Consider the following 12,797-nt stretch of genomic DNA (forward strand, 5'->3'; position numbering starts at 1 on the left):
CAAAAAGGTTCAGCCCACATCTCCTGACTCCTCAGCGGTTGCCCTCATCAGACAGAGAGTCCCCGCCGTCGGCTTTAAGGCGCTCAGTCGGCTCTTCCCCTTATACTGTTATTAGAGAAGCAGCGTGGCTCAGTGGAAAGAGCCCGGGCTTGGGAGTCAGAGGTCATGGGTTCGACTCCCGGCTCTGCCCCTTGTCAGCTGGGCGACTGTGGGCGAGTCGCTTCACTTCTCTGGGCCTCGGTTCCCTCATCTGGAAAATGGGGGTGAAGACTGTGAGCCTCACGTGGGACAACCTCATTCCCCTGTATCTCCCCCAGCGCTTAGGACAGTGCTCTGCACGTAGTAAGCGCTCAACAAATACCAACATTATTATTATGACTTTACCCGGCTGATTTCCTGGATGATTTAATCCTACCTGCCCACTTTGCTCCTCTGATGCCAACAGACTCAGCGAACCTCAGTCTCACCTGTCTTGCCCCCGGGCCCCTTGCCCGCGTTCTTCTTATGCTCTGGAACTTCCCACCCCTTCATAACCGACACATCCCCCCCGCCATCAAAACACTCCTAAAAATCACTTCTCCTCCAGAGGCCTTCCTCCACTAAGCCCTCATTCCCCTTCCTCTCCCTCCCCTCTGGGCCTCCTAAGCACTCGGCTCCGCCCCCCCGGCACCACGACATTCATTTCCGTATCCTTAATTTATTTTAATTTGTCTTTCCCTCTACACCGCAAGCTCCCGGGGGCAAGGATGGCGTCCACCACTCTCTCCTGGTTCTCTTCCTATCTCTCGGGCTGCTTTTCCTCCGCCTCTCGCGTGGGCTCCTCCTCCGCCTTCCATCCTTCAACGGGGGTCCTTGGAGGCGTAGTTCCGGGTCCCCTTCTGTTCTCCGTCTCCACCCACTCCCTCGGAGAACTCGTTTGGAAGTCCCTCAGCGGTCCCTCGGCTTCGACTCCCATTTCTACCCAGATGATTCCCATGTCTTCATCGCCGGTCCTTCTCGGCAGTCTTGCATTTCCTCCTTCCTTCGGCGCGTTTCCGCGTCGGCTGACGCCTCGTACCCGACGGGTCCGAAATAGAACTTCTCTTCTTCCCACCCGAACCCTGTCCTTCCCCTTCTCTTTCCTCTCTCCGTAGGCATCTTCCTTGTCTCCTATCCTTAGGCTCTGCCGTGTCCCTTGCCAATCGATCTGCCACACAGTAAGCACTCAAAAAGTATGATCGAGAGGTAGATATTAAAATCAATCGTGAGTATATATTTGTGTATATTATATACATATAGATAAAGTGCTGTGGGGGCTGAGGGTGAGGTGAATATCAAGTAGGGAAGCAGCGTGGCTCAGTGGAAAGAGCCTGGGCTTTGGAGTCAGAGGTCGGGGTTCGACTCCCGGCTCTGCCGCTTGTCAGCTGGGTGACTGTGGGCGAGTCGCTTCACTTCTCTGGGCCTCAGTTGCCTCATCTGTAAAATGGGGATTAACCGTGAGCCTCACGTGGGACGACCCGATGACCCTGTATGTCCCCCAACGCTTAGAACGGCGCTCTGCACATAGTAAGCGCTTAACCAATACCAACATTATTATTATTATTACTTCAAGAGTACACAGCCAGGTCCGCGGGCAGTGGAGAAGGGAGAGGGAGTAGACGAAAAGGGGCTTAATCACGGAAGGCTTCTTGGAGGAGATGTGATTTTAATAAGGCTTCGAAGGTGGGGAGGGTGGCGGTCTGGCGGATGGCGAGAGAGAAGAAGCTCCAGGCCGGAGGGGGGATGTGGGGGCAAGGGAGTCAAAGGACCCCTGTTCTAATCCTCGCCGTGCCCCTTGTCCGCTGTGGGACCTTAGGCAAGTCAGTTCTCTGGGCCTCGGTTCCTTCATCTATTTAATTAAATACCCGCCCTCCCTCCTACTCCCACCGTGAGCCCTCTGAGGGACAGGGGTTTCGTCTGGCCTGACTAGAGAGTATCTAGCCCAGCGTTTAGTGTAACCCTTGGAACGTAGCAAGTGCTTCACGGATCCCTTTAGTACCATCTAGGAGGGTTTTGAGGATGGAGAGGTCTGAAGTTTGAGGAATTTGGCATGGGAGGGAGTTCCGGGCCCGGAGAACAGCACAAAGGATCACCTCCTCCGGGAGGGTTTTCCCAGTTAATTCGTCCTCTCTCCAAGTCATTTGCTCCCGACCACCGTCTCTGAACGTGCACCCGTGGCATTTCTGTACGCGTCGATTACGTACTCGACTCTATAGCATTTCCTTTCGCACGCACCCATCTCTTCAGGGCCCTTGTCCTCCTGCGGGTAGATTCATTTTCCGCCCGTCTCCCGTGCTGGAATTCGCAGTGCTCAGTTCGGGAGGGATGAGCTCACGGGTTAAAGAGCGGGGCGAGGGTTTACTTACGAATTCCCTCCCGCACCCGGGGCTTCGATCGAGCGGCTACGAAGGGGGAGGTGTGGCAGAGAGGGGGAGGGGGTGGAAGGATGCCAAGCCCCCCCTCTTGCCGGGTCCCCCGCCGGCAGTCACAATGGCCCGGTTCTTGCGGGCGTCGGTCTCCATGGCGACGGGCTGGCCATTCTCTGGGAAGGCGAGATGCCCGAGGAGGCCGCAGGGCCCAGGCGGGGTAGGCCCGGCTCCCGCTCCTGCCCCCCGGGACAGCTCTGCCCGCCCGGCCCCCGGCTCTAGGACACCCCGGCGGGCGGGGGGGGGGGGGTCACGCCGGCACCCGAGCACCCCTTCGGAGTCACCTTTCTCCCTCCTTCGTCCCCCTCCCGCTTCCCTGCTCGGTCCCCTTGGGCAGCTCACTTCCCTTCTCTGTGCCTCGGTTCCCTCCTCCGCGACACGGGGGCTCATCATTCATTCAATCAGAAATATCGGGCGCTTACTGCTGCAACTCCTGATGATGATGGTATTGGTTAAGCGCTTACTATGTGCCAGGCACCGTGCGAAGCGCCGGGGTAGATTCGAGGTGATCAGGTTGTCCCCCGTGGGGCTCCCGGTCTTCATCCCCATTTTACAGATGAGGGAACCGAGGCCCAGAGGAGTGAAGTGGCTCGCCCAAGGCCACACGGCGGGCAAGGGGAGGAGCCGGGATTAGAACCCACGTCCTCCGCCTCCCAAACCCGTGCTCTTCCCACTAAGCCGCTCTGCTTCTTTACTGTGTGCAGAGCCCTGTACTGAGCGCTTGGGGAAGTACAAGACGAACAACAATAATCGTAATAATAACGGTTTCGGCGAAGCGCTTGCCGTGTGCCAAGCACTGAACTAAGCGCTGGGATGGATACGAGCGAAGCGGGTTAGGCACAGCCCCTTGTCCCACGCGGGGGTCACGGTCTCAATCCCCACTCTGCAGATGAGGCAGCTGAGGCACAGAGAAGTTAAGTGACCCGCCCAAGGTCACAGGCAGCTGACGGAGCCGGGGTGACGGAACGCGTTCTCCCTCCTGCTTAGTCTGTGAGCCCCACGTGGGACCCGATTATCTTGTCGGGACTTAGGACAGTGCTTGGCACCTAGTAAGCACTTACGCGATGAAGACTTTATTATTATTATTATTATTATTATCATTGTTACGATCACTAGCGTTACGCCCCGAAACGTATTTTCTGTCTCTCCAGCTCCTTGTAAGCCGCTCGAGGGCGGGGATCATTCCTCCCAAACCCTAGGGTGCTTCCCTAGGTGCCGAGGGGAGTGTTCTGCACACGGTGGGTGCTCAGTGGGCGCTATTCATCACATCGGGTAGATGGATCGATCGATCGGCAGTGGACCGCGGCAGACGGTCCAGCGTGGTGCAGTGCAGGGAAGGGAGGAGTGGCTCTTAACGAGAAGCTTCATAAGGGATCCTGAGACGAGATGAGTTAGCAGGGAAAACAGTGCCAGGCGCCGCCAACGGGAGACGTGGCAGCACCACAACAGACAGGCTCTGTGCGGCACAACGCGGCCGGGCACCGCGCACGACAGACAGGACGGCCCCGCAACAGACGGGCTTTGTGGGGAACGATTCAGCCGTTCATTTGTTCATTCAATTATCTTTAGTGAGCGCTTCCGTGATGCGCAGAGCACCGAACCGAGTGTTCGGGAGAGTACGGTTTAACGGTAAAGAGGCACAGTCCCTGCCTACAGTGAGTTTACAGTCCTGACGGGGAGAGAGACGTTATCGTAAATCGATAAATGACAGATATGGCCAGAGAGACGTTATCGTAAATCGGTAAATGACAGATATGGCCAGAGGTGCCGTGGGGCTGGGACGGGGGAAGGAATGAAAGGAGCAAGTCAGGGCGACGCAGAAGGGGGTGGGAGAAGAGGAGAGGAGGGCTCCGTCAGGGAAGGCCTCTTGGAGGAGATGGGCCTTCGATAAGGGTCTGAGGGGGAGGAGAATAATTTTCTGTCCGATCGAGAAGGCGACACCACGACGGACGGCCTCTGGGTGGTAGAGTGCGACCGGGGCTGTGGGGCCCGCCTTGGTCTTTTCTGTCAAACGGCCCGCTTAGGTGAATTTAACCCCCGGAGACGTCTTCTTCTAGGATGAAGGACAACTATATATATAATAATAATTCCGTTATTCGTTAAGCGCTTACTAGGAGCCGAGCACTGTTCTCAGCGCTGAGGTAGGTACAGGGAAATCAGATCGTCCCCCGCGGGGCTCACGTTTTTTAGTCCCCATTTTTACAGGTCAGGTAACTGAGGCACAGAGAAGTGAAGTGACTTGCCCAAGATCACACGGCAGACAAGCGGCGGAGCTGGGATTAGAACCCACGTCCTCTGACTCCCAAGCCTGGGCTCGTGCCACTAAGCCACGCTGCTTCTATACATATATATTCCCCCCCCACACACACACATATGTACACACACACACACACACATTATACATACATTATACATATATACACAATGTATATACGTTCTGTATACATATGTGTGTATACATATATACATGTATGTATATATATACACACACATATACACACATATATAAGTATATATGTGTATATGAGATATATATATATGTATGTGTGTGTGTATATATATGTATATGTGTGTGTATATATGTGTGTATATATGTGTGTGTACATATATATATATATAAGCTGACAGTAATAATGATGATGGCATTTGTTAAGCGCTTACTATGTGCAAAGCACTGTTCTAAGCACTGGTAGTAGACAGGACAGCCTCACAACCGACAGGCTTAGTGCGGGAAATTGTGGCCAAGCACCGCAAACGAGAGACATGCAGCATCCCGACGGGCAGGGAACGCGACGGCTGATTTTGTTGTATTTAAGTCTCCCGAGCTCTTAGTGCGGGTAAGTGCTCAATAAGCACTATTGGTTGATTTATTGTGTGTCAGTCGATCGTATTTACTGAGCGCTTAATGTGTGCAGAGCACTGTACTAAGCGCTTGGGAGATACAACGGGATCAGCGGACACGTTCCCTGCCCACAGGGAGTTTAGAGTCCGTAAGCCTCTAAACTTACGGGGATTGTCTCTCTTTGTTGCTGAACTGTAATAATACTGTTGGTATAATTAAGGGCTTACTATGTGCCGAGCACCGGTCTAAGCACTGGGGTAGTTACGGGGTAATCCGGTTGTCCCACGTGGAGCTCACAGTCTTCATCCCCATTTTACAGATAACTGAGGCCCAGAGAAGTGAAGTGACTTGCCCAGAGTCAGCCGACAAGCGGCGGAGCCGGGATTAGAACCCCCGACCTCTGACTTCCAAGCCCGGGCTCCTACTGACCCCCACCGCTCAGTGGAAAGAGCTTGGGCTTCGGAGTCAGAGGTCATGGGTTCGACTCCCGGCTCTGCCTCTCGTCAGCTGTGTGACTGTGGGCGAGTCGCTTCACTTCTCTGGGCCTCAGTTACCTCATCTGGAAAATGGGGATTAACGGCGAGCCTCACGTGGGACGACCTGATGACCCTGTATCTCCCCCAGCGCTTAGAACAGTGCTCTGCACATAGTAAGCGCTTAACAAATACCAACATTATTATTATTATTATTGTTATCCCCAAAGCGGCCCTTGGGTGCCCCGCGATGGTTCTTTCATTTACCCATTTATCATTTCAGAGAAGCAGCGGGGCCTAGTGGAACGAGCGTGGGCCTAGGCGGCAGAGGACCTGGGTTCTAATCCAGACCTGCCACTTGCCTGCTGTGTGACCTTGAGTAAGTCACGCGACTTCTCTGGGCCTCGGTTCTCGCATCTGTAAAGCGGGCGTTCGGTACCTCTTCTCCATCTGTGGAACCGAGAATGTGTCCAACCTGATTGCCTTGTAGCAACCCCAGCGCTTAGTGAGCGGTTGACACACAGCCCGCGTGAAATAGCCGCGGCAAATATCATTATTACTACTATCCGCATACTTGCTATTTCCCCGGGTGCATCTGTGATTTTCCTTTCTCCTGTTCGCACGCAGATTTTCCGCACCTCCAGTCTTCCCCATTAGAATGCGACATGGCAGGGGCCGTTTTTTTTTACTTTTAGTTTACGCAGTCAAGTGCCTCGTCCACTGTTTTCTCTGCATACATTAGTTGTTCTGTCTCACCTCACCTACCGCATCAGCCTCCTCTCCGACCTCCCTGCCTCCGGCGTTTCCCCTCCTCCGGTCCGTTCTTTGCTACCCAGATTATTTTTCTAAAAATCCATTCTGCCCAAATCTCCCCGTTCCCGATCGATCGACGGTATTTATTGTCAGTCGAGTCAGTCATATTTATTGAGCACTTGCTGTGTGCAGAGCGCTCTACTAAGCACTAGGGAGAGAGCTGGTAGATATGTTCCCTCCCCTGAAGGAGCTGACATCTAGAGGAGGCTCCTCTAAGGCTCGTTGCGGGCAGGGAACGTGTCCGCCTACTCTGTTGTTTTATATTCTCCCAGGGGCTTACTACAGTGCTCGGTACATGGTAAGCACTTGATAGATACCACTGATGGCTTGATAAATAAATGGGGCCCAGGCCTAATTCCGAGGCCCGTGCCCTTCCCCGGCAGCCACGTTGCCTCTGAAAGTTTCTCTCTGCTTCTGTGCCTCGGTCAGTGGACGCAGGACTACAAAATGGCCTACCCAAATGGGCCGGCCCACCTTGTCTGTGGGCCATGAATTGGGAGGAAGAAAATGATGAGAGGGGGTCGATCCCCGGGACCGCTCCGTGGCCAAGCTCGTTGTGGGCAGGAAATACGTCTGCCGATTCTCTCCCAAGGACTTCGTACGGTGCTCCGTACACAGTAAGTGCCCAGTAAATACGGTTGAGGGACCGACTGAATCTCAGTAGTACCTCTTGCCAAAAAAAAATAAGGCGCCCGTCTTTGCTGAGCTTCCTATTGAGGTGCTTCAGGCAGCTGGAGAGGAATCAGTTAAAGTCCTCACCAAATTGTGCCAACAAGTAAGGCTGACCACTCAACGGCCATCTGACTGGAAGAGATCAGTTAATGTTCCGCTCCCGAAGAAAGGCGATAACGACCGAATGCGACAATCATCGTACAGTTTCCTTGTTCTCACACGCCAGCCAAAAGTCACACAGCATCGAATGGAGACCTATATGGAATGGGAATTGCCCGATGTTCAAGCAGGATTCCGGAAAGGAAGAGGGAGGCGAGGAATTATTGCTGATGTCCGTTGGGTGATTGAAAGGGCAAGAGGATACCAAGAGGAAGTCGGCCGGTGCTTTATCGATCACAGTAAGGCCTTAGACTGCGTGGATCCTGAGAAGCCTTGGCGCACATTAAGGGAAACGGGCGTGCCGGACCCCTACGCCAGGCAGGAGGCTACGATAAGAGCAGAATATGGAGAAACTGATTGGTTTCCCCTTAATGACAAGGATGTATCGTCTTCTCTGTTCATCCTTTATGTGAATACGCAATGAGAGAAGCCGGATTGGATGGAGACGAATCGGGGAGCGGAGGTTGGAGGACGGAATATAAACAACCCTCATTATGCTGATGATACTACCCTACTAGCAGAAAGTGAAGAAGGTTTGAAGAACTTCTTATTAAAAGTTAAGGAGCAGAGCAAAAAGATGGGCCTGCATTTGAATGTCAAGAAAACAAGGACCGTGACAACTGGAAGTCTTAACACATTTATAGCAGAGAGAGAGAAGATTGAAATACTTGACGGTTTTTCTCTCCGGGATCAATAATCGATAATAAAGGAACCAGTAGTGAAGGAATATGCCGTAGATTAATATTTAGGAAGATTTGCCATGAAGAGCCTGGGAAAAATCGTGAAACGCGCTGATCTAGCAATGGCCACAAAAATCCAAATCGTCAATTGAGTGGTGTTGCCAGGGACGGTGTATGGATCCGAAAGCTGGACGGTTAAAAAAAAAAAAAGGACAGAAAGAGCATCGATTTTTTTGAAATGTGGTGTGGGAGAAGGCTTCCGCAAACACCACGGGCTGCCCGGAAAACAGACAAACGGGTTTCGGAGCAAATTAAGCCAAGGTGATCTCTGGAAGGCCAGATGACTGGATTTAGATTAGCATATTCCGGACACGTCGTCAGGAGGACTAATTCTCGGGAGAAGATACTAACGCTAGGAAAAAAGAAGTCCAGGGAAAACATGGAAGAGGCAGACCGGCAGCTAGATGGATAGCAACCGTCACGACGGCAACGGAAGCACCGTTAGCAAGGTTAGGGATCACGTCTGGAGGTGGGACGTTCTGTGGATACAGGGTCGCCGCCGATCGGAAACGACTCGACAGCGTTTGATAATAATAATCATCCCCTCCCCGTCTCTGCGCGCTTCCCTACGATGGATCGATGGGTGGTATTTATTGAGCTCTTTCTGGGTACCGGAGCACTGAACTAAAACTCCTGGGAGAATACAACAGAAGAGGTGGGTAGACATCCTTCCTGTCTCCAAGGAGCTTCCGTGGAATCCATTCCCTCCCGTCTCCGTGGAGCAGCAACCTCACGGATATTCCTGTCCCTCAGTCCCCTCCCTCTGCGAAGCTGCACCCGGGATCTCAACCTCCTCACGTGCGGCCCCAGATACTCCCTCGGGGGCCGGAGTTCCCGCCCTCTTCCCCGAAGCCCCCAGTGCTGTGAAGAAGCAAGATCTCTGGGAAGAAACTCTTGGCTGTTGCCTCGGAGCTGGCATTCCCTAATACGAACAGCCCCGGGGCTCGGCCCGCCGCTCCCATCCCTCTGCTTCTCAGACCTCCTCTCCCACGCTGGGCTAGACTGGTCGTGGCCCAGTGGAGAGAACGTAGGCCCGGGAGTCGGAGGACCTGGGCTCTAAACGGCCGTTTTGCCACCTGTCAGCTGTGTGACCTCGGGCAAGTCACGTAACTTCTTCGGGCCTCAGTTCCTGCATCTGTAAAACGTAAGACGGTGCGCCTCATGTGGGACGGGGACTGTGTCCAACCCAATTATCTTTTATCCACCCCGGCGCTTAGTACAGTGTCCGGCACATCGTAGGAGAGCAACACATACCACAATCATTAGTTTAAGCGAACAACAAATACCACAATTATTATTTTCATTAGTTTGCTCTGCCGTGTGCCAGCGTCTCCCTCAACCACTCAGCTCACCAGCACTGAACTTTGCCCTACACAGGAGGATCCTACTCACTCAGAATATTCCTGGGATTCCCACTCTTCGTTGGGAATTGCACTCTCCAGGAGCTCAGCTCCGGTCACCTACCCGCCCGTGGGCCCCTCTTGCGCATTTCTAAACCACGTCGATCCTTTTCTCACATCGATCCTTGGGGACTTCAAAATCCACACCGATGTTCCTAATGACCCCTCTGCTGACCGTCTTCTGTCACTCCTCATCTCTACTGACCTCCTGCTCCACCCCACCTCACTCACCAACCTGGACACTCGATCTCATCATCTCTAGCCACTGTACAATCGGAAATCCCTCTCTCCGACCACCTCACTTAGCTCCTCTCCCACGCGCCTCCTCCCCGTCAGTCCGTACTATTCCCCCGCAGGGACTTCTGATCTCTCGACCCCGTCCGATTCTCTCGACTCCTCGTGGCCCGCTTTGTCTCCGTACACGAACTATTTTCCTTTCGGAACAAATCGATGCTCTCTACACCACCCTCTCTACTGAACACGACTCAGTCGCTCTCTAATCCCTTCGTCGATCTCATACCGCTGATCCACGGCCCTGGATCACCTGCACGGTCCGCCTCCTTCCCTCTTGCGCACGAGCCGTAGAGCGCCGCTGGCGGAAATCTACGCAATCGGGCCGACTTGGTCCACTTCGAGTCTATCCTTGCGCGTTTTAACTCCGCCCTCTCCTCTGCCCGGCAAAATTATTCCTCCACCCGCCTTGAGACCCATGCCCGTCACCCTCATCATTTCTTCCAGACATTTAACGCCCTCCTCAGGCCCCCTGCACCCCCACCTCTCCCATCCCTTGCCCCCAACGACCTGCCCATCTACTTTAATGAGAAAAATGACACTCTCAGGCGTGGGTTCCCTAAAATCTCCCTTGCCCAGTCCCTCCTTCCTCCTGTCCCCGCTTCAACTCTCCCATCCTTCCGAGCAGTATCTCTAGAGGAGATCTCCTGCCTCCTCCCCCAATCCACCCCCCTCCACCTGCGCATCCGACCCCCTACCTTCGTACCGCATCGAAACACTTGCCTCCTCCCTTCTTCTCTCCCTAACAGCCTTCTTCAACTCTTTGCTTTCCAATGGCTTCTTCCCCATCGCTTTCACACATGCCCATATTAATAATAATAACGATAACCCTGATGGCATTGACTAAGCGCTTACTATGTGCCAAGCACTGTTCTAAGCGCTGGGGTAGACACAGGGTCATCAGGTCGTCCCGAACCCGGGGCTCACGGTCTTAATCCCCATTTTACAGATGAGGTCGCTGAGGCAGAGAGAAGTGGTCTTGCCCAAAGTCACACGGTTAAGTGGTGGAGCCGGGATTAGAACCCATGGCCTCTGACTCCCAAGCCTGTGCTCCTTCCACGAAGCCACGCTGCTTCTCTGTTTCCCCCATCCTAAACAGAACCCTCTCTTGACCCCTCAGCTCCCTCCGGTTATCGTCCCATCTCCCTCCTATCGTTCCTCTCCAGACTCCTTGAGCGAGCTGTCTACACCCGCTGTGTCAAATTCCTCTCCTCCAATTCTCTCCTTGACCCCCTCCAGTCTGGCTTCCGTCCCCTTCGCTCCACAGAAACCGCCCTCTCAAAGGTCACCCATGATCTCCTTCTTGCCAAATCCAGTGAGCTCTATCCTGTTCCTCCTCGACCTCTCAGTTTTCTTGGACGCTGTCGACGACCCCCTTCCCCTGGAAACGTCATCCGACCTCGGCTTCGCCGACGCCGCCCGTCCTCTCTCGGTCCACCTCCTGTCTTTACGATGGATTGACCTGAAACCCAATTAAGACAATCCCCGGGTAACCGCCTGGGTTCTCCCCACTGCTCTGCCTGACGACGTCCTTCGCTCGAAACGTTTTCAGACCTCGGTTTCACCCGCTTCCCTGACTTCACTGACCGCTTCTGCTTAATTCTCTCATTCGTTGGCTCCTTTTCCACCTCTCACATCCTGTTATAGCGGGTGTATCCCGAGCCTCGGTTCTGGGTTCCTTACCCTTCTGGCTTTACACTCTCTTGGGGAGCCTATCCTCTCACCACATGTAGATGTCTCTTAAGTCTGCAGTCCCGACCTTTTTTTAAAAAATTTGTAATGGTGTTGGCTAAGCGCTTACTATATGCCAGGCAGAGTTCTCATCGCCGGGGAACTCCCCCTTCAAAGGTGACCAGCCCCACCACTCTCCCCGCCTTGCGTACCCTACCGAAAGCACGTTAATCAATTAATCGATCGTGTTTACTGAGCGCTGTGTGCAGACTCAGCAGTCGGGAGAGTTCAACGTAACAGAGGCGATAGACACGGTTCCCTGCCCTCCGCAGGCCCCCGGCCTAGAGGGGGAGAGAGATATTAATATAAATAAATTACGGAGACAGACGTTAAATAGATTACAGATATGCACATAAGCGCTAGAACGATTGCAGGTGGAGGTGGGTTCGTTTCGGGAGATTAGGGGTCCACGGCGTCGCTACGGGTCGGAGACGACTCGACGGCGTAAGGCAAGACGAGCTGTGGAACTGAGGGCGGGATGAATAAAGGGTAGAAATCCAAGTGTAAGGGTGACAGAGAAGGGAGAAGGGAGTAGAGGAAATGAGGGAAGGCCTCTTGGAGATGTGGCTCCTTGGAAAATGGAGAGAGTTAAGCGGCTGTGGGGTCGGAAAAGGGAGGGCATCCAGGCCAGAGGCGGGACGTGGGCGAGAGGTTGGCGGTGAGATAGAGGAGACTGAGGTGCGGAGGTCGAGGAAGGTGATCAAGCCGTAATCGAGGTAGGATAGGCAGCCCCCCCCCCCCCCTTTTCATTCATTCATTCGATTGTATTTACTGAGCGCTTACTGTGGGCAGAGCACTGTACTGAGCGCTTGGGAAAGTACAATACAACAATAAACAGTGACATTCCCGGCCCCAAAGGAGTCATTAGCGGGGAGGAGACAGACATCAGTACGAATCAGTGAAGTTACAGATATGCACATGAGCGCTGTGGGGCAGGGAGGGGAGAAGAGCAAAGGGGAAGACACGGAGTAAGGAAGCGGGAGGTGAGGAAAAGTGGAGCTTTGGTCTGGGAAGGCCTCTTGGAGGAGAAATGCCTTCACTAAGGCTTTGATGGGGAGGAGAGTATTGGTCTTGCGGATTTGAGGAGGGAGGGCGTTCCAGGCCAGAGGCAGGAGATAGGCTAGGGGTCGGCGGAGAGATGGAGGCCCAGTGAGAAGGTGAGCACTCGAGGAGCAAAGTGAGCGGGCTGGGTTATAGAAAAATAATGTTGTTGGTATCTGTGAAGCGCTTAC

General features: G+C 53.7%; 1 long non-coding RNA gene across 1 annotated transcript; it reads right to left on the reverse strand.

The window, feature by feature from the left end:
* Positions 1 to 681: 681 nt before the first annotated feature.
* LOC120638220 lies at positions 682 to 2,598 on the reverse strand. Its single transcript, XR_005659768.1, has 2 exons — positions 2,223 to 2,598; positions 682 to 1,203 (listed from the first exon to the last, which is right to left on the reverse strand). It is a non-coding gene; the product is annotated as an uncharacterized LOC120638220 (long non-coding RNA).
* Between the last annotated feature and the right edge of the window lie 10,199 nt (positions 2,599 to 12,797).

Source organism: Ornithorhynchus anatinus, chromosome 2 (genome assembly GCF_004115215.2).
Source record: "Ornithorhynchus anatinus isolate Pmale09 chromosome 2, mOrnAna1.pri.v4, whole genome shotgun sequence".
Lineage (NCBI taxonomy): Eukaryota > Metazoa > Chordata > Mammalia > Monotremata > Ornithorhynchidae > Ornithorhynchus > Ornithorhynchus anatinus.